This window comes from Lithobates pipiens, unplaced genomic scaffold (genome assembly GCF_037356315.1).
Source record: "Lithobates pipiens isolate NorthernLeopardFrog02 unplaced genomic scaffold, aLitPip1_a1.2 Scaffold_8, whole genome shotgun sequence".
NCBI classification, from domain to species: Eukaryota; Metazoa; Chordata; class Amphibia; order Anura; family Ranidae; genus Lithobates; species Lithobates pipiens.
The window spans coordinates 572978645-572997634 of record NW_027507903.1 but is presented as its reverse complement, the minus strand read 5'-3'; the positions used below and the strand labels follow the sequence as shown (position 1 = coordinate 572997634).

Here is an 18990-nt window from a genome sequence, read left to right as displayed (position 1 = left end):
GCCCACAGGTGGTGTTGAAGGAAACCCCTCCACCTTATAGGACGGTTGTTTCACTTCCACATAGATGGCTGCCTACTTTCGTGCCTCTCGAAAAGCAGTGGTCCTCGCTGTCCAAAATGTACATCCCACTGGCCTTCAAAGAAAGACTTTTCACTCTCTGCTGTTACCTTCAAAGGCCACTGTTGTAGAGTTCGCATGGCCCCAAGTTTGTGTTACAGCGGGTGTAGCATGACATGGCAGGATACACCTTGGCCTGTTGACCAATCCTTTAGTGATCTGACTACGGCCTGCCACATTGTAATCGACCGACGCTAGGATAGTATCAAGGTATCCTATATCACAGAGTTGGTGCTGGTTGCAAGAAGCGGTCTTAGAGAGAGAGAGAGAGAGAGACTTCCTGCTCCTTGTGTACCTTCAGGGGTCCGAACTGGCATGGGCGTGACTGTGGACATTACACTTCATCCAGCGCATAAAGATGCCGTGACCCGGATTCGAACCGGGGTTGCTGCGGCCACAACGCAGAGTACTAACCACTATACGATCACGGCATTGTCAACGAGCCAGGTAGGAGTCGAACCTACAATCTTCTGATCCGTAGTCAGACGCGTTATCCATTGCGCCACTGGCCCTGCACCTGGCCCTGACTCTTTGCTAAGCCTTCACAAAGGGCATTCTAGCTGCAGAAGCCAATCGACACCATCTCAGCCATTCCAGAGATAAACGGCTAACTTTCTGCTGAATTTCTAATGGAAAGGAAAGTGCTCAGGCCTTCTCAGTTGCTGTCACATCACTGCTTATGGCTGCTCGATAGTTGTGAAAATGGCAAAGGCTAATAATGTTACAATCTCATTCTATGTGGCCCACAGGTGGTGTTGAAGGAAACCCCTCCACCTTATAGGACGGTTGTTTCACTTCCACATAGATGGCTGCCTACTTTCGTGCCTCTCGAAAAGCAGTGGTCCTCGCTGTCCAAAATGTACATCCCACTGGCCTTCAAAGAAAGACTTTTCACTCTCTGCTGTTACCTTCAAAGGCCACTGTTGTAGAGTTCGCATGGCCCCAAGTTTGTGTTACAGCGGGTGTAGCATGACATGGCAGGATACACCTTGGCCTGTTGACCAATCCTTTAGTGATCTGACTACGGCCTGCCACATTGTAATCGACCGACGCTAGGATAGTATCAAGGTATCCTATATCACAGAGTTGGTGCTGGTTGCAAGAAGCGGTCTTAGAGAGAGAGAGAGAGAGAGAGACTTCCTGCTCCTTGTGTACCTTCAGGGGTCCGAACTGGCATGGGCGTGACTGTGGACATTACACTTCATCCAGCGCATAAAGATGCCGTGACCCGGATTCGAACCGGGGTTGCTGCGGCCACAACGCAGAGTACTAACCACTATACGATCACGGCATTGTCAACGAGCCAGGTAGGAGTCGAACCTACAATCTTCTGATCCGTAGTCAGACGCGTTATCCATTGCGCCACTGGCCCTGCACCTGGCCCTGACTCTTTGCTAAGCCTTCACAAAGGGCATTCTAGCTGCAGAAGCCAATCGACACCATCTCAGCCATTCCAGAGATAAACGGCTAACTTTCTGCTGAATTTCTAATGGAAAGGAAAGTGCTCAGGCCTTCTCAGTTGCTGTCACATCACTGCTTATGGCTGCTCGATAGTTGTGAAAATGGCAAAGGCTAATAATGTTACAATCTCATTCTATGTGGCCCACAGGTGGTGTTGAAGGAAACCCCTCCACCTTATAGGACGGTTGTTTCACTTCCACATAGATGGCTGCCTACTTTCGTGCCTCTCGAAAAGCAGTGGTCCTCGCTGTCCAAAATGTACATCCCACTGGCCTTCAAAGAAAGACTTTTCACTCTCTGCTGTTACCTTCAAAGGCCACTGTTGTAGAGTTCGCATGGCCCCAAGTTTGTGTTACAGCGGGTGTAGCATGACATGGCAGGATACACCTTGGCCTGTTGACCAATCCTTTAGTGATCTGACTACGGCCTGCCACATTGTAATCGACCGACGCTAGGATAGTATCAAGGTATCCTATATCACAGAGTTGGTGCTGGTTGCAAGAAGCGGTCTTAGAGAGAGAGAGAGACTTCCTGCTCCTTGTGTACCTTCAGGGGTCCGAACTGGCATGGGCGTGACTGTGGACATTACACTTCATCCAGCGCATAAAGATGCCGTGACCCGGATTCGAACCGGGGTTGCTGCGGCCACAACGCAGAGTACTAACCACTATACGATCACGGCATTGTCAACGAGCCAGGTAGGAGTCGAACCTACAATCTTCTGATCCGTAGTCAGACGCGTTATCCATTGCGCCACTGGCCCTGCACCTGGCCCTGACTCTTTGCTAAGCCTTCACAAAGGGCATTCTAGCTGCAGAAGCCAATCGACACCATCTCAGCCATTCCAGAGATAAACGGCTAACTTTCTGCTGAATTTCTAATGGAAAGGAAAGTGCTCAGGCCTTCTCAGTTGCTGTCACATCACTGCTTATGGCTGCTCGATAGTTGTGAAAATGGCAAAGGCTAATAATGTTACAATCTCATTCTATGTGGCCCACAGGTGGTGTTGAAGGAAACCCCTCCACCTTATAGGACGGTTGTTTCACTTCCACATAGATGGCTGCCTACTTTCATGCCTCTCGAAAAGCAGTGGTCCTCGCTGTCCAAAATGTACATCCCACTGGCCTTCAAAGAAAGACTTTTCACTCTCTGCTGTTACCTTCAAAGGCCACTGTTGTAGAGTTCGCATGGCCCCAAGTTTGTGTTACAGCGGGTGTAGCATGACATGGCAGGATACACCTTGGCCTGTTGACCAATCCTTTAGTGATCTGACTACGGCCTGCCACATTGTAATCGACCGACGCTAGGATAGTATCAAGGTATCCTATATCACAGAGTTGGTGCTGGTTGCAAGAAGCGGTCTTAGAGAGAGAGACTTCCTGCTCCTTGTGTACCTTCAGGGGTCCGAACTGGCATGGGCGTGACTGTGGACATTACACTTCATCCAGCGCATAAAGATGCCGTGACCCGGATTCGAACCGGGGTTGCTGCGGCCACAACGCAGAGTACTAACCACTATACGATCACGGCATTGTCAACGAGCCAGGTAGGAGTCGAACCTACAATCTTCTGATCCGTAGTCAGACGCGTTATCCATTGCGCCACTGGCCCTGCACCTGGCCCTGACTCTTTGCTAAGCCTTCACAAAGGGCATTCTAGCTGCAGAAGCCAATCGACACCATCTCAGCCATTCCAGAGATAAACGGCTAACTTTCTGCTGAATTTCTAATGGAAAGGAAAGTGCTCAGGCCTTCTCAGTTGCTGTCACATCACTGCTTATGGCTGCTCGATAGTTGTGAAAATGGCAAAGGCTAATAATGTTACAATCTCATTCTATGTGGCCCACAGGTGGTGTTGAAGGAAACCCCTCCACCTTATAGGACGGTTGTTTCACTTCCACATAGATGGCTGCCTACTTTCGTGCCTCTCGAAAAGCAGTGGTCCTCGCTGTCCAAAATGTACATCCCACTGGCCTTCAAAGAAAGACTTTTCACTCTCTGCTGTTACCTTCAAAGGCCACTGTTGTAGAGTTCGCATGGCCCCAAGTTTGTGTTACAGCGGGTGTAGCATGACATGGCAGGATACACCTTGGCCTGTTGACCAATCCTTTAGTGATCTGACTACGGCCTGCCACATTGTAATCGACCGACGCTAGGATAGTATCAAGGTATCCTATATCACAGAGTTGGTGCTGGTTGCAAGAAGCGGTCTTAGAGAGAGAGAGAGAGAGAGAGACTTCCTGCTCCTTGTGTACCTTCAGGGGTCCGAACTGGCATGGGCGTGACTGTGGACATTACACTTCATCCAGCGCATAAAGATGCCGTGACCCGGATTCGAACCGGGGTTGCTGCGGCCACAACGCAGAGTACTAACCACTATACGATCACGGCATTGTCAACGAGCCAGGTAGGAGTCGAACCTACAATCTTCTGATCCGTAGTCAGACGCGTTATCCATTGCGCCACTGGCCCTGCACCTGGCCCTGACTCTTTGCTAAGCCTTCACAAAGGGCATTCTAGCTGCAGAAGCCAATCGACACCATCTCAGCCATTCCAGAGATAAACGGCTAACTTTCTGCTGAATTTCTAATGGAAAGGAAAGTGCTCAGGCCTTCTCAGTTGCTGTCACATCACTGCTTATGGCTGCTCGATAGTTGTGAAAATGGCAAAGGCTAATAATGTTACAATCTCATTCTATGTGGCCCACAGGTGGTGTTGAAGGAAACCCCTCCACCTTATAGGACGGTTGTTTCACTTCCACATAGATGGCTGCCTACTTTCGTGCCTCTCGAAAAGCAGTGGTCCTCGCTGTCCAAAATGTACATCCCACTGGCCTTCAAAGAAAGACTTTTCACTCTCTGCTGTTACCTTCAAAGGCCACTGTTGTAGAGTTCGCATGGCCCCAAGTTTGTGTTACAGCGGGTGTAGCATGACATGGCAGGATACACCTTGGCCTGTTGACCAATCCTTTAGTGATCTGACTACGGCCTGCCACATTGTAATCGACCGACGCTAGGATAGTATCAAGGTATCCTATATCACAGAGTTGGTGCTGGTTGCAAGAAGCGGTCTTAGAGAGAGAGAGAGAGAGAGAGACTTCCTGCTCCTTGTGTACCTTCAGGGGTCCGAACTGGCATGGGCGTGACTGTGGACATTACACTTCATCCAGCGCATAAAGATGCCGTGACCCGGATTCGAACCGGGGTTGCTGCGGCCACAACGCAGAGTACTAACCACTATACGATCACGGCATTGTCAACGAGCCAGGTAGGAGTCGAACCTACAATCTTCTGATCCGTAGTCAGACGCGTTATCCATTGCGCCACTGGCCCTGCACCTGGCCCTGACTCTTTGCTAAGCCTTCACAAAGGGCATTCTAGCTGCAGAAGCCAATCGACACCATCTCAGCCATTCCAGAGATAAACGGCTAACTTTCTGCTGAATTTCTAATGGAAAGGAAAGTGCTCAGGCCTTCTCAGTTGCTGTCACATCACTGCTTATGGCTGCTCGATAGTTGTGAAAATGGCAAAGGCTAATAATGTTACAATCTCATTCTATGTGGCCCACAGGTGGTGTTGAAGGAAACCCCTCCACCTTATAGGACGGTTGTTTCACTTCCACATAGATGGCTGCCTACTTTCGTGCCTCTCGAAAAGCAGTGGTCCTCGCTGTCCAAAATGTACATCCCACTGGCCTTCAAAGAAAGACTTTTCACTCTCTGCTGTTACCTTCAAAGGCCACTGTTGTAGAGTTCGCATGGCCCCAAGTTTGTGTTACAGCGGGTGTAGCATGACATGGCAGGATACACCTTGGCCTGTTGACCAATCCTTTAGTGATCTGACTACGGCCTGCCACATTGTAATCGACCGACGCTAGGATAGTATCAAGGTATCCTATATCACAGAGTTGGTGCTGGTTGCAAGAAGCGGTCTTAGAGAGAGAGAGAGAGAGAGACTTCCTGCTCCTTGTGTACCTTCAGGGGTCCGAACTGGCATGGGCGTGACTGTGGACATTACACTTCATCCAGCGCATAAAGATGCCGTGACCCGGATTCGAACCGGGGTTGCTGCGGCCACAACGCAGAGTACTAACCACTATACGATCACGGCATTGTCAACGAGCCAGGTAGGAGTCGAACCTACAATCTTCTGATCCGTAGTCAGACGCGTTATCCATTGCGCCACTGGCCCTGCACCTGGCCCTGACTCTTTGCTAAGCCTTCACAAAGGGCATTCTAGCTGCAGAAGCCAATCGACACCATCTCAGCCATTCCAGAGATAAACGGCTAACTTTCTGCTGAATTTCTAATGGAAAGGAAAGTGCTCAGGCCTTCTCAGTTGCTGTCACATCACTGCTTATGGCTGCTCGATAGTTGTGAAAATGGCAAAGGCTAATAATGTTACAATCTCATTCTATGTGGCCCACAGGTGGTGTTGAAGGAAACCCCTCCACCTTATAGGACGGTTGTTTCACTTCCACATAGATGGCTGCCTACTTTCGTGCCTCTCGAAAAGCAGTGGTCCTCGCTGTCCAAAATGTACATCCCACTGGCCTTCAAAGAAAGACTTTTCACTCTCTGCTGTTACCTTCAAAGGCCACTGTTGTAGAGTTCGCATGGCCCCAAGTTTGTGTTACAGCGGGTGTAGCATGACATGGCAGGATACACCTTGGCCTGTTGACCAATCCTTTAGTGATCTGACTACGGCCTGCCACATTGTAATCGACCGACGCTAGGATAGTATCAAGGTATCCTATATCACAGAGTTGGTGCTGGTTGCAAGAAGCGGTCTTAGAGAGAGAGAGAGAGAGAGAGACTTCCTGCTCCTTGTGTACCTTCAGGGGTCCGAACTGGCATGGGCGTGACTGTGGACATTACACTTCATCCAGCGCATAAAGATGCCGTGACCCGGATTCGAACCGGGGTTGCTGCGGCCACAACGCAGAGTACTAACCACTATACGATCACGGCATTGTCAACGAGCCAGGTAGGAGTCGAACCTACAATCTTCTGATCCGTAGTCAGACGCGTTATCCATTGCGCCACTGGCCCTGCACCTGGCCCTGACTCTTTGCTAAGCCTTCACAAAGGGCATTCTAGCTGCAGAAGCCAATCGACACCATCTCAGCCATTCCAGAGATAAACGGCTAACTTTCTGCTGAATTTCTAATGGAAAGGAAAGTGCTCAGGCCTTCTCAGTTGCTGTCACATCACTGCTTATGGCTGCTCGATAGTTGTGAAAATGGCAAAGGCTAATAATGTTACAATCTCATTCTATGTGGCCCACAGGTGGTGTTGAAGGAAACCCCTCCACCTTATAGGACGGTTGTTTCACTTCCACATAGATGGCTGCCTACTTTCGTGCCTCTCGAAAAGCAGTGGTCCTCGCTGTCCAAAATGTACATCCCACTGGCCTTCAAAGAAAGACTTTTCACTCTCTGCTGTTACCTTCAAAGGCCACTGTTGTAGAGTTCGCATGGCCCCAAGTTTGTGTTACAGCGGGTGTAGCATGACATGGCAGGATACACCTTGGCCTGTTGACCAATCCTTTAGTGATCTGACTACGGCCTGCCACATTGTAATCGACCGACGCTAGGATAGTATCAAGGTATCCTATATCACAGAGTTGGTGCTGGTTGCAAGAAGCGGTCTTAGAGAGAGAGAGAGAGAGAGAGAGACTTCCTGCTCCTTGTGTACCTTCAGGGGTCCGAACTGGCATGGGCGTGACTGTGGACATTACACTTCATCCAGCGCATAAAGATGCCGTGACCCGGATTCGAACCGGGGTTGCTGCGGCCACAACGCAGAGTACTAACCACTATACGATCACGGCATTGTCAACGAGCCAGGTAGGAGTCGAACCTACAATCTTCTGATCCGTAGTCAGACGCGTTATCCATTGCGCCACTGGCCCTGCACCTGGCCCTGACTCTTTGCTAAGCCTTCACAAAGGGCATTCTAGCTGCAGAAGCCAATCGACACCATCTCAGCCATTCCAGAGATAAACGGCTAACTTTCTGCTGAATTTCTAATGGAAAGGAAAGTGCTCAGGCCTTCTCAGTTGCTGTCACATCACTGCTTATGGCTGCTCGATAGTTGTGAAAATGGCAAAGGCTAATAATGTTACAATCTCATTCTATGTGGCCCACAGGTGGTGTTGAAGGAAACCCCTCCACCTTATAGGACGGTTGTTTCACTTCCACATAGATGGCTGCCTACTTTCGTGCCTCTCGAAAAGCAGTGGTCCTCGCTGTCCAAAATGTACATCCCACTGGCCTTCAAAGAAAGACTTTTCACTCTCTGCTGTTACCTTCAAAGGCCACTGTTGTAGAGTTCGCATGGCCCCAAGTTTGTGTTACAGCGGGTGTAGCATGACATGGCAGGATACACCTTGGCCTGTTGACCAATCCTTTAGTGATCTGACTACGGCCTGCCACATTGTAATCGACCGACGCTAGGATAGTATCAAGGTATCCTATATCACAGAGTTGGTGCTGGTTGCAAGAAGCGGTCTTAGAGAGAGAGAGAGAGAGAGACTTCCTGCTCCTTGTGTACCTTCAGGGGTCCGAACTGGCATGGGCGTGACTGTGGACATTACACTTCATCCAGCGCATAAAGATGCCGTGACCCGGATTCGAACCGGGGTTGCTGCGGCCACAACGCAGAGTACTAACCACTATACGATCACGGCATTGTCAACGAGCCAGGTAGGAGTCGAACCTACAATCTTCTGATCCGTAGTCAGACGCGTTATCCATTGCGCCACTGGCCCTGCACCTGGCCCTGACTCTTTGCTAAGCCTTCACAAAGGGCATTCTAGCTGCAGAAGCCAATCGACACCATCTCAGCCATTCCAGAGATAAACGGCTAACTTTCTGCTGAATTTCTAATGGAAAGGAAAGTGCTCAGGCCTTCTCAGTTGCTGTCACATCACTGCTTATGGCTGCTCGATAGTTGTGAAAATGGCAAAGGCTAATAATGTTACAATCTCATTCTATGTGGCCCACAGGTGGTGTTGAAGGAAACCCCACCACCTTATAGGACGGTTGTTTCACTTCCACATAGATGGCTGCCTACTTTCGTGCCTCTCGAAAAGCAGTGGTCCTCGCTGTCCAAAATGTACATCCCACTGGCCTTCAAAGAAAGACTTTTCACTCTCTGCTGTTACCTTCAAAGGCCACTGTTGTAGAGTTCGCATGGCCCCAAGTTTGTGTTACAGCGGGTGTAGCATGACATGGCAGGATACACCTTGGCCTGTTGACCAATCCTTTAGTGATCTGACTACGGCCTGCCACATTGTAATCGACCGACGCTAGGATAGTATCAAGGTATCCTATATCACAGAGTTGGTGCTGGTTGCAAGAAGCGGTCTTAGAGAGAGAGAGAGAGAGAGACTTCCTGCTCCTTGTGTACCTTCAGGGGTCCGAACTGGCATGGGCGTGACTGTGGACATTACACTTCATCCAGCGCATAAAGATGCCGTGACCCGGATTCGAACCGGGGTTGCTGCGGCCACAACGCAGAGTACTAACCACTATACGATCACGGCATTGTCAACGAGCCAGGTAGGAGTCGAACCTACAATCTTCTGATCCGTAGTCAGACGCGTTATCCATTGCGCCACTGGCCCTGCACCTGGCCCTGACTCTTTGCTAAGCCTTCACAAAGGGCATTCTAGCTGCAGAAGCCAATCGACACCATCTCAGCCATTCCAGAGATAAACGGCTAACTTTCTGCTGAATTTCTAATGGAAAGGAAAGTGCTCAGGCCTTCTCAGTTGCTGTCACATCACTGCTTATGGCTGCTCGATAGTTGTGAAAATGGCAAAGGCTAATAATGTTACAATCTCATTCTATGTGGCCCACAGGTGGTGTTGAAGGAAACCCCACCACCTTATAGGACGGTTGTTTCACTTCCACATAGATGGCTGCCTACTTTCGTGCCTCTCGAAAAGCAGTGGTCCTCGCTGTCCAAAATGTACATCCCACTGGCCTTCAAAGAAAGACTTTTCACTCTCTGCTGTTACCTTCAAAGGCCACTGTTGTAGAGTTCACATGGCCCCAAGTTTGTGTTACAGCGGGTGTAGCATGACATGGCAGGATACACCTTGGCCTGTTGACCAATCCTTTAGTGATCTGACTACGGCCTGCCACATTGTAATCGACCGACGCTAGGATAGTATCAAGGTATCCTATATCACAGAGTTGGTGCTGGTTGCAAGAAGCGGTCTTAGAGAGAGAGACTTCCTGCTCCTTGTGTACCTTCAGGGGTCCGAACTGGCATGGGCGTGACTGTGGACATTACACTTCATCCAGCGCATAAAGATGCCGTGACCCGGATTCGAACCGGGGTTGCTGCGGCCACAACGCAGAGTACTAACCACTATACGATCACGGCATTGTCAACGAGCCAGGTAGGAGTCGAACCTACAATCTTCTGATCCGTAGTCAGACGCGTTATCCATTGCGCCACTGGCCCTGCACCTGGCCCTGACTCTTTGCTAAGCCTTCACAAAGGGCATTCTAGCTGCAGAAGCCAATCGACACCATCTCAGCCATTCCAGAGATAAACGGCTAACTTTCTGCTGAATTTCTAATGGAAAGGAAAGTGCTCAGGCCTTCTCAGTTGCTGTCACATCACTGCTTATGGCTGCTCGATAGTTGTGAAAATGGCAAAGGCTAATAATGTTACAATCTCATTCTATGTGGCCCACAGGTGGTGTTGAAGGAAACCCCACCACCTTATAGGACGGTTGTTTCACTTCCACATAGATGGCTGCCTACTTTCGTGCCTCTCGAAAAGCAGTGGTCCTCGCTGTCCAAAATGTACATCCCACTGGCCTTCAAAGAAAGACTTTTCACTCTCTGCTGTTACCTTCAAAGGCCACTGTTGTAGAGTTCGCATGGCCCCAAGTTTGTGTTACAGCGGGTGTAGCATGACATGGCAGGATACACCTTGGCCTGTTGACCAATCCTTTAGTGATCTGACTACGGCCTGCCACATTGTAATCGACCGACGCTAGGATAGTATCAAGGTATCCTATATCACAGAGTTGGTGCTGGTTGCAAGAAGCGGTCTTAGAGAGAGAGAGAGAGAGAGAGAGACTTCCTGCTCCTTGTGTACCTTCAGGGGTCCGAACTGGCATGGGCGTGACTGTGGACATTACACTTCATCCAGCGCATAAAGATGCCGTGACCCGGATTCGAACCGGGGTTGCTGCGGCCACAACGCAGAGTACTAACCACTATACGATCACAGCATTGTCAACGAGCCAGGTAGGAGTCGAACCTACAATCTTCTGATCCGTAGTCAGACGCGTTATCCATTGAGCCACTGGCCCTGCACCTGGCCCTGACTCTTTGCTAAGCCTTCACAAAGGGCATTCTAGCTGCAGAAGCCAATCGACACCATCTCAGCCATTCCAGAGATAAACGGCTAACTTTCTGCTGAATTTCTAATGGAAAGGAAAGTGCTCAGGCCTTCTCAGTTGCTGTCACATCACTGCTTATGGCTGCTCGATAGTTGTGAAAATGGCAAAGGCTAATAATGTTACAATCTCATTCTATGTGGCCCACAGGTGGTGTTGAAGGAAACCCCACCACCTTATAGGACGGTTGTTTCACTTCCACATAGATGGCTGCCTACTTTCGTGCCTCTCGAAAAGCAGTGGTCCTCGCTGTCCAAAATGTACATCCCACTGGCCTTCAAAGAAAGACTTTTCACTCTCTGCTGTTACCTTCAAAGGCCACTGTTGTAGAGTTCGCATGGCCCCAAGTTTGTGTTACAGCGGGTGTAGCATGACATGGCAGGATACACCTTGGCCTGTTGACCAATCCTTTAGTGATCTGACTACGGCCTGCCACATTGTAATCGACCGACGCTAGGATAGTATCAAGGTATCCTATATCACAGAGTTGGTGCTGGTTGCAAGAAGCGGTCTTAGAGAGAGAGAGAGAGAGACTTCCTGCTCCTTGTGTACCTTCAGGGGTCCGAACTGGCATGGGCGTGACTGTGGACATTACACTTCATCCAGCGCATAAAGATGCCGTGACCCGGATTCGAACCGGGGTTGCTGCGGCCACAACGCAGAGTACTAACCACTATACGATCACGGCATTGTCAACGAGCCAGGTAGGAGTCGAACCTACAATCTTCTGATCCGTAGTCAGACGCGTTATCCATTGCGCCACTGGCCCTGCACCTGGCCCTGACTCTTTGCTAAGCCTTCACAAAGGGCATTCTAGCTGCAGAAGCCAATCGACACCATCTCAGCCATTCCAGAGATAAACGGCTAACTTTCTGCTGAATTTCTAATGGAAAGGAAAGTGCTCAGGCCTTCTCAGTTGCTGTCACATCACTGCTTATGGCTGCTCGATAGTTGTGAAAATGGCAAAGGCTAATAATGTTACAATCTCATTCTATGTGGCCCACAGGTGGTGTTGAAGGAAACCCCACCACCTTATAGGACGGTTGTTTCACTTCCACATAGATGGCTGCCTACTTTCGTGCCTCTCGAAAAGCAGTGGTCCTCGCTGTCCAAAATGTACATCCCACTGGCCTTCAAAGAAAGTCTTTTCACTCTCTGCTGTTACCTTCAAAGGCCACTGTTGTAGAGTTCGCATGGCCCCAAGTTTGTGTTACAGCGGGTGTAGCATGACATGGCAGGATACACCTTGGCCTGTTGACCAATCCTTTAGTGATCTGACTACGGCCTGCCACATTGTAATCGACCGACGCTAGGATAGTATCAAGGTATCCTATATCACAGAGTTGGTGCTGGTTGCAAGAAGCGGTCTTAGAGAGAGAGAGAGAGAGAGACTTCCTGCTCCTTGTGTACCTTCAGGGGTCCGAACTGGCATGGGCGTGACTGTGGACATTACACTTCATCCAGCGCATAAAGATGCCGTGACCCGGATTCGAACCGGGGTTGCTGCGGCCACAACGCAGAGTACTAACCACTATACGATCACGGCATTGTCAACGAGCCAGGTAGGAGTCGAACCTACAATCTTCTGATCCGTAGTCAGACGCGTTATCCATTGCGCCACTGGCCCTGCACCTGGCCCTGACTCTTTGCTAAGCCTTCACAAAGGGCATTCTAGCTGCAGAAGCCAATCGACACCATCTCAGCCATTCCAGAGATAAACGGCTAACTTTCTGCTGAATTTCTAATGGAAAGGAAAGTGCTCAGGCCTTCTCAGTTGCTGTCACATCACTGCTTATGGCTGCTCGATAGTTGTGAAAATGGCAAAGGCTAATAATGTTACAATCTCATTCTATGTGGCCCACAGGTGGTGTTGAAGGAAACCCCACCACCTTATAGGACGGTTGTTTCACTTCCACATAGATGGCTGCCTACTTTCGTGCCTCTCGAAAAGCAGTGGTCCTCGCTGTCCAAAATGTACATCCCACTGGCCTTCAAAGAAAGTCTTTTCACTCTCTGCTGTTACCTTCAAAGGCCACTGTTGTAGAGTTCGCATGGCCCCAAGTTTGTGTTACAGCGGGTGTAGCATGACATGGCAGGATACACCTTGGCCTGTTGACCAATCCTTTAGTGATCTGACTACGGCCTGCCACATTGTAATCGACCGACGCTAGGATAGTATCAAGGTATCCTATATCACAGAGTTGGTGCTGGTTGCAAGAAGCGGTCTTAGAGAGAGAGAGAGAGAGAGACTTCCTGCTCCTTGTGTACCTTCAGGGGTCCGAACTGGCATGGGCGTGACTGCGGACATTACACTTCATCCAGCGCATAAAGATGCCGTGACCCGGATTCGAACCGGGGTTGCTGCGGCCACAACGCAGAGTACTAACCACTATACGATCACGGCATTGTCAACGAGCCAGGTAGGAGTCGAACCTACAATCTTCTGATCCGTAGTCAGACGCGTTATCCATTGCGCCACTGGCCCTGCACCTGGCCCTGACTCTTTGCTAAGCCTTCACAAAGGGCATTCTAGCTGCAGAAGCCAATCGACACCATCTCAGCCATTCCAGAGATAAACGGCTAACTTTCTGCTGAATTTCTAATGGAAAGGAAAGTGCTCAGGCCTTCTCAGTTGCTGTCACATCACTGCTTATGGCTGCTCGATAGTTGTGAAAATGGCAAAGGCTAATAATGTTACAATCTCATTCTATGTGGCCCACAGGTGGTGTTGAAGGAAACCCCTCCACCTTATAGGACGGTTGTTTCACTTCCACATAGATGGCTGCCTACTTTCGTGCCTCTCGAAAAGCAGTGGTCCTCGCTGTCCAAAATGTACATCCCACTGGCCTTCAAAGAAAGACTTTTCACTCTCTGCTGTTACCTTCAAAGGCCACTGTTGTAGAGTTCGCATGGCCCCAAGTTTGTGTTACAGCGGGTGTAGCATGACATGGCAGGATACACCTTGGCCTGTTGACCAATCCTTTAGTGATCTGACTACGGCCTGCCACATTGTAATCGACCGACGCTAGGATAGTATCAAGGTATCCTATATCACAGAGTTGGTGCTGGTTGCAAGAAGCGGTCTTAGAGAGAGAGAGAGAGAGAGAGAGACTTCCTGCTCCTTGTGTACCTTCAGGGGTCCGAACTGGCATGGGCGTGACTGTGGACATTACACTTCATCCAGCGCATAAAGATGCCGTGACCCGGATTCGAACCGGGGTTGCTGCGGCCACAACGCAGAGTACTAACCACTATACGATCACGGCATTGTCAACGAGCCAGGTAGGAGTCGAACCTACAATCTTCTGATCCGTAGTCAGACGCGTTATCCATTGCGCCACTGGCCCTGCACCTGGCCCTGACTCTTTGCTAAGCCTTCACAAAGGGCATTCTAGCTGCAGAAGCCAATCGACACCATCTCAGCCATTCCAGAGATAAACGGCTAACTTTCTGCTGAATTTCTAATGGAAAGGAAAGTGCTCAGGCCTTCTCAGTTGCTGTCACATCACTGCTTATGGCTGCTCGATAGTTGTGAAAATGGCAAAGGCTAATAATGTTACAATCTCATTCTATGTGGCCCACAGGTGGTGTTGAAGGAAACCCCTCCACCTTATAGGACGGTTGTTTCACTTCCACATAGATGGCTGCCTACTTTCGTGCCTCTCGAAAAGCAGTGGTCCTCGCTGTCCAAAATGTACATCCCACTGGCCTTCAAAGAAAGACTTTTCACTCTCTGCTGTTACCTTCAAAGGCCACTGTTGTAGAGTTCGCATGGCCCCAAGTTTGTGTTACAGCGGGTGTAGCATGACATGGCAGGATACACCTTGGCCTGTTGACCAATCCTTTAGTGATCTGACTACGGCCTGCCACATTGTAATCGACCGACGCTAGGATAGTATCAAGGTATCCTATATCACAGAGTTGGTGCTGGTTGCAAGAAGCGGTCTTAGAGAGAGAGAGAGAGAGAGACTTCCTGCTCCTTGTGTACCTTCAGGGGTCCGAACTGGCATGGGCGTGACTGTGGACATTACACTTCATCCAGCGCATAAAGATGCCGTGACCCGGATTCGAACCGGGGTTGCTGCGGCCACAACGCAGAGTACTAACCACTATACGATCACGGCATTGTCAACGAGCCAGGTAGGAGTCGAACCTACAATCTTCTGATCCGTAGTCAGACGCGTTATCCATTGCGCCACTGGCCCTGCACCTGGCCCTGACTCTTTGCTAAGCCTTCACAAAGGGCATTCTAGCTGCAGAAGCCAATCGACACCATCTCAGCCATTCCAGAGATAAACGGCTAACTTTCTGCTGAATTTCTAATGGAAAGGAAAGTGCTCAGGCCTTCTCAGTTGCTGTCACATCACTGCTTATGGCTGCTCGATAGTTGTGAAAATGGCAAAGGCTAATAATGTTACAATCTCATTCTATGTGGCCCACAGGTGGTGTTGAAGGAAACCCCTCCACCTTATAGGACGGTTGTTTCACTTCCACATAGATGGCTGCCTACTTTCGTGCCTCTCGAAAAGCAGTGGTCCTCGCTGTCCAAAATGTACATCCCACTGGCCTTCAAAGAAAGACTTTTCACTCTCTGCTGTTACCTTCAAAGGCCACTGTTGTAGAGTTCGCATGGCCCCAAGTTTGTGTTACAGCGGGTGTAGCATGACATGGCAGGATACACCTTGGCCTGTTGACCAATCCTTTAGTGATCTGACTACGGCCTGCCACATTGTAATCGACCGACGCTAGGATAGTATCAAGGTATCCTATATCACAGAGTTGGTGCTGGTTGCAAGAAGCGGTCTTAGAGAGAGAGAGAGAGAGAGAGACTTCCTGCTCCTTGTGTACCTTCAGGGGTCCGAACTGGCATGGGCGTGACTGTGGACATTACACTTCATCCAGCGCATAAAGATGCCGTGACCCGGATTCGAACCAGGGTTGCTGCAGCCACAACGCAGAGTACTAACCACTATACGATCACGGCATTGTCAACGAGCCAGGTAGGAGTCGAACCTACAATCTTCTGATCCGTAGTCAGACGCGTTATCCATTGCGCCACTGGCCCTGCACCTGGCCCTGACTCTTTGCTAAGCCTTCACAAAGGGCATTCTAGCTGCAGAAGCCAATCGACACCATCTCAGCCATTCCAGAGATAAACGGCTAACTTTCTGCTGAATTTCTAATGGAAAGGAAAGTGCTCAGGCCTTCTCAGTTGCTGTCACATCACTGCTTATGGCTGCTCGATAGTTGTGAAAATGGCAAAGGCTAATAATGTTACAATCTCATTCTATGTGGCCCACAGGTGGTGTTGAAGGAAACCCCTCCACCTTATAGGACGGTTGTTTCACTTCCACATAGATGGCTGCCTACTTTCGTGCCTCTCGAAAAGCAGTGGTCCTCGCTGTCCAAAATGTACATCCCACTGGCCTTCAAAGAAAGACTTTTCACTCTCTGCTGTTACCTTCAAAGGCCACTGTTGTAGAGTTCGCATGGCCCCAAGTTTGTGTTACAGCGGGTGTAGCATGACATGGCAGGATACACCTTGGCCTGTTGACCAATCCTTTAGTGATCTGACTACGGCCTGCCACATTGTAATCGACCGACGCTAGGATAGTATCAAGGTATCCTATATCACAGAGTTGGTGCTGGTTGCAAGAAGCGGTCTTAGAGAGAGAGAGAGAGAGAGACTTCCTGCTCCTTGTGTACCTTCAGGGGTCCGAACTGGCATGGGCGTGACTGTGGACATTACACTTCATCCAGCGCATAAAGATGCCGTGACCCGGATTCGAACCGGGGTTGCTGCGGCCACAACGCAGAGTACTAACCACTATACGATCACGGCATTGTCAACGAGCCAGGTAGGAGTCGAACCTACAATCTTCTGATCCGTAGTCAGACGCGTTATCCATTGCGCCACTGGCCCTGCACCTGGCCCTGACTCTTTGCTAAGCCTTCACAAAGGGCATTCTAGCTGCAGAAGCCAATCGACACCATCTCAGCCATTCCAGAGATAAACGGCTAACTTTCTGCTGAATTTCTAATGGAAAGGAAAGTGCTCAGGCCTTCTCAGTTGCTGTCACATCACTGCTTATGGCTGCTCGATAGTTGTGAAAATGGCAAAGGCTAATAATGTTACAATCTCATTCTATGTGGCCCACAGGTGGTGTTGAAGGAAACCCCACCACCTTATAGGACGGTTGTTTCACTTCCACATAGATGGCTGCCTACTTTCGTGCCTCTCGAAAAGCAGTGGTCCTCGCTGTCCAAAATGTACATCCCACTGGCCTTCAAAGAAAGACTTTTCACTCTCTGCTGTTACCTTCAAAGGCCACTGTTGTAGAGTTCGCATGGCCCCAAGTTTGTGTTACAGCGGGTGTAGCATGACATGGCAGGATACACCTTGGCCTGTTGACCAATCCTTTAGTGATCTGACTACGGCCTGCCACATTGTAATCGACCGACGCTAGGATAGTATCAAGGTATCCTATATCACAGAGTTGGTGCTGGTTGCAAGAAGCGGTCTTAGAGAGAGAGAGAGAGAGAGACTTCCTGCTCCTTGTGTACCTTCAGGGGTCCGAACTGGCATGGGCGTGACTGTGGACATTACACTTCATCCAGCGCATAAAGATGCCGTGACCCGGATTCGAACCGGGGTTGCTGCGGCCACAACGCAGAGTACTAACCACTATACGATCACGGCATTGTCAACGAGCCAGGTAGGAGTCGAACCTACAATCTTCTGATCCGTAGTCAGACGCGTTATCCATTGCGCCACTGGCCCTGCACCTGGCCCTGACTCTTTGCTAAGCCTTCACAAAGGGCATTCTAGCTGCAGAAGCCAATCGACACCATCTCAGCCATTCCAGAGATAAACGGCTAACTTTCTGCTGAATTTCTAATGGAAAGGAAAGTGCTCAGGCCTTCTCAGTTGCTGTCACATCACTGCTTATGGCTGCTCGATAGTTGTGAAAATGGCAAAGGCTAATAATGTTACAATCTCATTCTATGTGGCCCACAGGTGGTGTTGAAGGAAACCCCACCACCTTATAGGACGGTTGTTTCACTTCCACATAGATGGCTGCCTACTTTCGTGCCTCTCGAAAAGCAGTGGTCCTCGCTGTCCAAAATGTACATCCCACTGGCCTTCAAAGAAAGACTTTTCACTCTCTGCTGTTACCTTCAAAGGCCACTGTTGTAGATTTCGAATGGCCCCAAGTTTGTGTTACAGCGGGTGTAGCATGACATGGCAGGATACACCTTGGCCTGTTGACCAATCCTTTAGTGATCTGACTACGGCCTGCCACATTGTAATCGACCGACGCTAGGATAGTATCAAGGTATCCTATATCACAGAGTTGGTGCTGGTTGCAAGAAGCGGTCTTAGAGAGAGAGAGAGAGAGAGAGACTTCCTGCTCCTTGTGTACCTTCAGGGGTCCGAACTGGCATGGGCGTGACTGTGGACATTACACTTCATCCAGCGCATAAAGATGCCGTGACCCGGATTCGAACCGGGGTTGCTGCGGCCACAACGCAGAGTACTAACCACTATACGATCACGGCATTGTCAACGAGCCAGGTAGGAGTCGAACCTACAATCTTCTGATCCGTAGTCAGACGCGTTATCCATTGCGCCACTGGCCCTGCACCTGGCCCTGACTCTTTGCTAAGCCTTCACAAAGGGCATTCTAGCTGCAGAAGCCAATCGACACCATCTCAGCCATTCCAGAGATAAACGGCTAACTTTCTGCTGAATTTCTAATGGAAAGGAAAGTGCTCAGGCCTTCTCAGTTGCTGTCACATCACTGCTTATGGCTGCTCGATAGTTGTGAAAATGGCAAAGGCTAATAATGTTACAATCTCATTCTATGTGGCCCACAGGTGGTGTTGAAGGAAACCCCACCACCTTATAGGACGGTTGTTTCACTTCCACATAGATGGCTGCCTACTTTCGTGCCTCTCGAAAAGCAGTGGTCCTCGCTGTCCAAAAT

The 18990-nt window shown here is 49.7% G+C and overlaps 41 non-coding genes across 41 annotated transcripts; all 41 read right to left on the bottom strand.

The window, feature by feature from the left end:
• Positions 1–476: 476 nt before the first annotated feature.
• TRNAH-GUG (transfer RNA histidin (anticodon GUG)) lies at positions 477–548 on the bottom strand. The gene has a single exon. It is a non-coding gene; the product is annotated as a tRNA-His (tRNA).
• An 8-nt stretch (positions 549–556) lies between these two features.
• On the bottom strand, positions 557–629 carry TRNAR-ACG (transfer RNA arginine (anticodon ACG)). Its single transcript has one exon. It is a non-coding gene; the product is annotated as a tRNA-Arg (tRNA).
• Positions 630–1336: 707 nt separating this feature from the next.
• Positions 1337–1408, bottom strand: TRNAH-GUG (transfer RNA histidin (anticodon GUG)). Its single transcript has one exon. It is a non-coding gene; the product is annotated as a tRNA-His (tRNA).
• An 8-nt stretch (positions 1409–1416) lies between these two features.
• On the bottom strand, positions 1417–1489 carry TRNAR-ACG (transfer RNA arginine (anticodon ACG)). Its single transcript has one exon. It is a non-coding gene; the product is annotated as a tRNA-Arg (tRNA).
• Positions 1490–2188: 699 nt separating this feature from the next.
• TRNAH-GUG (transfer RNA histidin (anticodon GUG)) lies at positions 2189–2260 on the bottom strand. Its single transcript has one exon. It is a non-coding gene; the product is annotated as a tRNA-His (tRNA).
• An 8-nt stretch (positions 2261–2268) lies between these two features.
• Positions 2269–2341, bottom strand: TRNAR-ACG (transfer RNA arginine (anticodon ACG)). Its single transcript has one exon. It is a non-coding gene; the product is annotated as a tRNA-Arg (tRNA).
• Positions 2342–3036: 695 nt separating this feature from the next.
• On the bottom strand, positions 3037–3108 carry TRNAH-GUG (transfer RNA histidin (anticodon GUG)). The gene has a single exon. It is a non-coding gene; the product is annotated as a tRNA-His (tRNA).
• Positions 3109–3116: 8 nt separating this feature from the next.
• On the bottom strand, positions 3117–3189 carry TRNAR-ACG (transfer RNA arginine (anticodon ACG)). The gene has a single exon. It is a non-coding gene; the product is annotated as a tRNA-Arg (tRNA).
• Positions 3190–3896: 707 nt separating this feature from the next.
• On the bottom strand, positions 3897–3968 carry TRNAH-GUG (transfer RNA histidin (anticodon GUG)). The gene has a single exon. It is a non-coding gene; the product is annotated as a tRNA-His (tRNA).
• An 8-nt stretch (positions 3969–3976) lies between these two features.
• Positions 3977–4049, bottom strand: TRNAR-ACG (transfer RNA arginine (anticodon ACG)). Its single transcript has one exon. It is a non-coding gene; the product is annotated as a tRNA-Arg (tRNA).
• A 707-nt stretch (positions 4050–4756) lies between these two features.
• Positions 4757–4828, bottom strand: TRNAH-GUG (transfer RNA histidin (anticodon GUG)). The gene has a single exon. It is a non-coding gene; the product is annotated as a tRNA-His (tRNA).
• Positions 4829–4836: 8 nt separating this feature from the next.
• TRNAR-ACG (transfer RNA arginine (anticodon ACG)) lies at positions 4837–4909 on the bottom strand. The gene has a single exon. It is a non-coding gene; the product is annotated as a tRNA-Arg (tRNA).
• Positions 4910–5614: 705 nt separating this feature from the next.
• On the bottom strand, positions 5615–5686 carry TRNAH-GUG (transfer RNA histidin (anticodon GUG)). Its single transcript has one exon. It is a non-coding gene; the product is annotated as a tRNA-His (tRNA).
• An 8-nt stretch (positions 5687–5694) lies between these two features.
• On the bottom strand, positions 5695–5767 carry TRNAR-ACG (transfer RNA arginine (anticodon ACG)). Its single transcript has one exon. It is a non-coding gene; the product is annotated as a tRNA-Arg (tRNA).
• Positions 5768–6474: 707 nt separating this feature from the next.
• On the bottom strand, positions 6475–6546 carry TRNAH-GUG (transfer RNA histidin (anticodon GUG)). Its single transcript has one exon. It is a non-coding gene; the product is annotated as a tRNA-His (tRNA).
• An 8-nt stretch (positions 6547–6554) lies between these two features.
• Positions 6555–6627, bottom strand: TRNAR-ACG (transfer RNA arginine (anticodon ACG)). The gene has a single exon. It is a non-coding gene; the product is annotated as a tRNA-Arg (tRNA).
• Positions 6628–7336: 709 nt separating this feature from the next.
• Positions 7337–7408, bottom strand: TRNAH-GUG (transfer RNA histidin (anticodon GUG)). The gene has a single exon. It is a non-coding gene; the product is annotated as a tRNA-His (tRNA).
• Positions 7409–7416: 8 nt separating this feature from the next.
• On the bottom strand, positions 7417–7489 carry TRNAR-ACG (transfer RNA arginine (anticodon ACG)). Its single transcript has one exon. It is a non-coding gene; the product is annotated as a tRNA-Arg (tRNA).
• Positions 7490–8194: 705 nt separating this feature from the next.
• Positions 8195–8266, bottom strand: TRNAH-GUG (transfer RNA histidin (anticodon GUG)). The gene has a single exon. It is a non-coding gene; the product is annotated as a tRNA-His (tRNA).
• An 8-nt stretch (positions 8267–8274) lies between these two features.
• TRNAR-ACG (transfer RNA arginine (anticodon ACG)) lies at positions 8275–8347 on the bottom strand. Its single transcript has one exon. It is a non-coding gene; the product is annotated as a tRNA-Arg (tRNA).
• A 705-nt stretch (positions 8348–9052) lies between these two features.
• TRNAH-GUG (transfer RNA histidin (anticodon GUG)) lies at positions 9053–9124 on the bottom strand. Its single transcript has one exon. It is a non-coding gene; the product is annotated as a tRNA-His (tRNA).
• Positions 9125–9132: 8 nt separating this feature from the next.
• TRNAR-ACG (transfer RNA arginine (anticodon ACG)) lies at positions 9133–9205 on the bottom strand. The gene has a single exon. It is a non-coding gene; the product is annotated as a tRNA-Arg (tRNA).
• A 695-nt stretch (positions 9206–9900) lies between these two features.
• On the bottom strand, positions 9901–9972 carry TRNAH-GUG (transfer RNA histidin (anticodon GUG)). The gene has a single exon. It is a non-coding gene; the product is annotated as a tRNA-His (tRNA).
• An 8-nt stretch (positions 9973–9980) lies between these two features.
• TRNAR-ACG (transfer RNA arginine (anticodon ACG)) lies at positions 9981–10053 on the bottom strand. Its single transcript has one exon. It is a non-coding gene; the product is annotated as a tRNA-Arg (tRNA).
• Positions 10054–11618: 1565 nt separating this feature from the next.
• Positions 11619–11690, bottom strand: TRNAH-GUG (transfer RNA histidin (anticodon GUG)). Its single transcript has one exon. It is a non-coding gene; the product is annotated as a tRNA-His (tRNA).
• Positions 11691–11698: 8 nt separating this feature from the next.
• On the bottom strand, positions 11699–11771 carry TRNAR-ACG (transfer RNA arginine (anticodon ACG)). Its single transcript has one exon. It is a non-coding gene; the product is annotated as a tRNA-Arg (tRNA).
• Positions 11772–12476: 705 nt separating this feature from the next.
• TRNAH-GUG (transfer RNA histidin (anticodon GUG)) lies at positions 12477–12548 on the bottom strand. The gene has a single exon. It is a non-coding gene; the product is annotated as a tRNA-His (tRNA).
• An 8-nt stretch (positions 12549–12556) lies between these two features.
• TRNAR-ACG (transfer RNA arginine (anticodon ACG)) lies at positions 12557–12629 on the bottom strand. The gene has a single exon. It is a non-coding gene; the product is annotated as a tRNA-Arg (tRNA).
• Positions 12630–13334: 705 nt separating this feature from the next.
• TRNAH-GUG (transfer RNA histidin (anticodon GUG)) lies at positions 13335–13406 on the bottom strand. Its single transcript has one exon. It is a non-coding gene; the product is annotated as a tRNA-His (tRNA).
• An 8-nt stretch (positions 13407–13414) lies between these two features.
• Positions 13415–13487, bottom strand: TRNAR-ACG (transfer RNA arginine (anticodon ACG)). Its single transcript has one exon. It is a non-coding gene; the product is annotated as a tRNA-Arg (tRNA).
• A 709-nt stretch (positions 13488–14196) lies between these two features.
• TRNAH-GUG (transfer RNA histidin (anticodon GUG)) lies at positions 14197–14268 on the bottom strand. Its single transcript has one exon. It is a non-coding gene; the product is annotated as a tRNA-His (tRNA).
• Positions 14269–14276: 8 nt separating this feature from the next.
• On the bottom strand, positions 14277–14349 carry TRNAR-ACG (transfer RNA arginine (anticodon ACG)). Its single transcript has one exon. It is a non-coding gene; the product is annotated as a tRNA-Arg (tRNA).
• A 705-nt stretch (positions 14350–15054) lies between these two features.
• Positions 15055–15126, bottom strand: TRNAH-GUG (transfer RNA histidin (anticodon GUG)). Its single transcript has one exon. It is a non-coding gene; the product is annotated as a tRNA-His (tRNA).
• An 8-nt stretch (positions 15127–15134) lies between these two features.
• TRNAR-ACG (transfer RNA arginine (anticodon ACG)) lies at positions 15135–15207 on the bottom strand. The gene has a single exon. It is a non-coding gene; the product is annotated as a tRNA-Arg (tRNA).
• A 787-nt stretch (positions 15208–15994) lies between these two features.
• TRNAR-ACG (transfer RNA arginine (anticodon ACG)) lies at positions 15995–16067 on the bottom strand. Its single transcript has one exon. It is a non-coding gene; the product is annotated as a tRNA-Arg (tRNA).
• Positions 16068–16772: 705 nt separating this feature from the next.
• Positions 16773–16844, bottom strand: TRNAH-GUG (transfer RNA histidin (anticodon GUG)). The gene has a single exon. It is a non-coding gene; the product is annotated as a tRNA-His (tRNA).
• Positions 16845–16852: 8 nt separating this feature from the next.
• TRNAR-ACG (transfer RNA arginine (anticodon ACG)) lies at positions 16853–16925 on the bottom strand. Its single transcript has one exon. It is a non-coding gene; the product is annotated as a tRNA-Arg (tRNA).
• A 705-nt stretch (positions 16926–17630) lies between these two features.
• On the bottom strand, positions 17631–17702 carry TRNAH-GUG (transfer RNA histidin (anticodon GUG)). The gene has a single exon. It is a non-coding gene; the product is annotated as a tRNA-His (tRNA).
• Positions 17703–17710: 8 nt separating this feature from the next.
• TRNAR-ACG (transfer RNA arginine (anticodon ACG)) lies at positions 17711–17783 on the bottom strand. Its single transcript has one exon. It is a non-coding gene; the product is annotated as a tRNA-Arg (tRNA).
• A 707-nt stretch (positions 17784–18490) lies between these two features.
• TRNAH-GUG (transfer RNA histidin (anticodon GUG)) lies at positions 18491–18562 on the bottom strand. Its single transcript has one exon. It is a non-coding gene; the product is annotated as a tRNA-His (tRNA).
• Positions 18563–18570: 8 nt separating this feature from the next.
• On the bottom strand, positions 18571–18643 carry TRNAR-ACG (transfer RNA arginine (anticodon ACG)). Its single transcript has one exon. It is a non-coding gene; the product is annotated as a tRNA-Arg (tRNA).
• Positions 18644–18990: the final 347 nt, after the last annotated feature.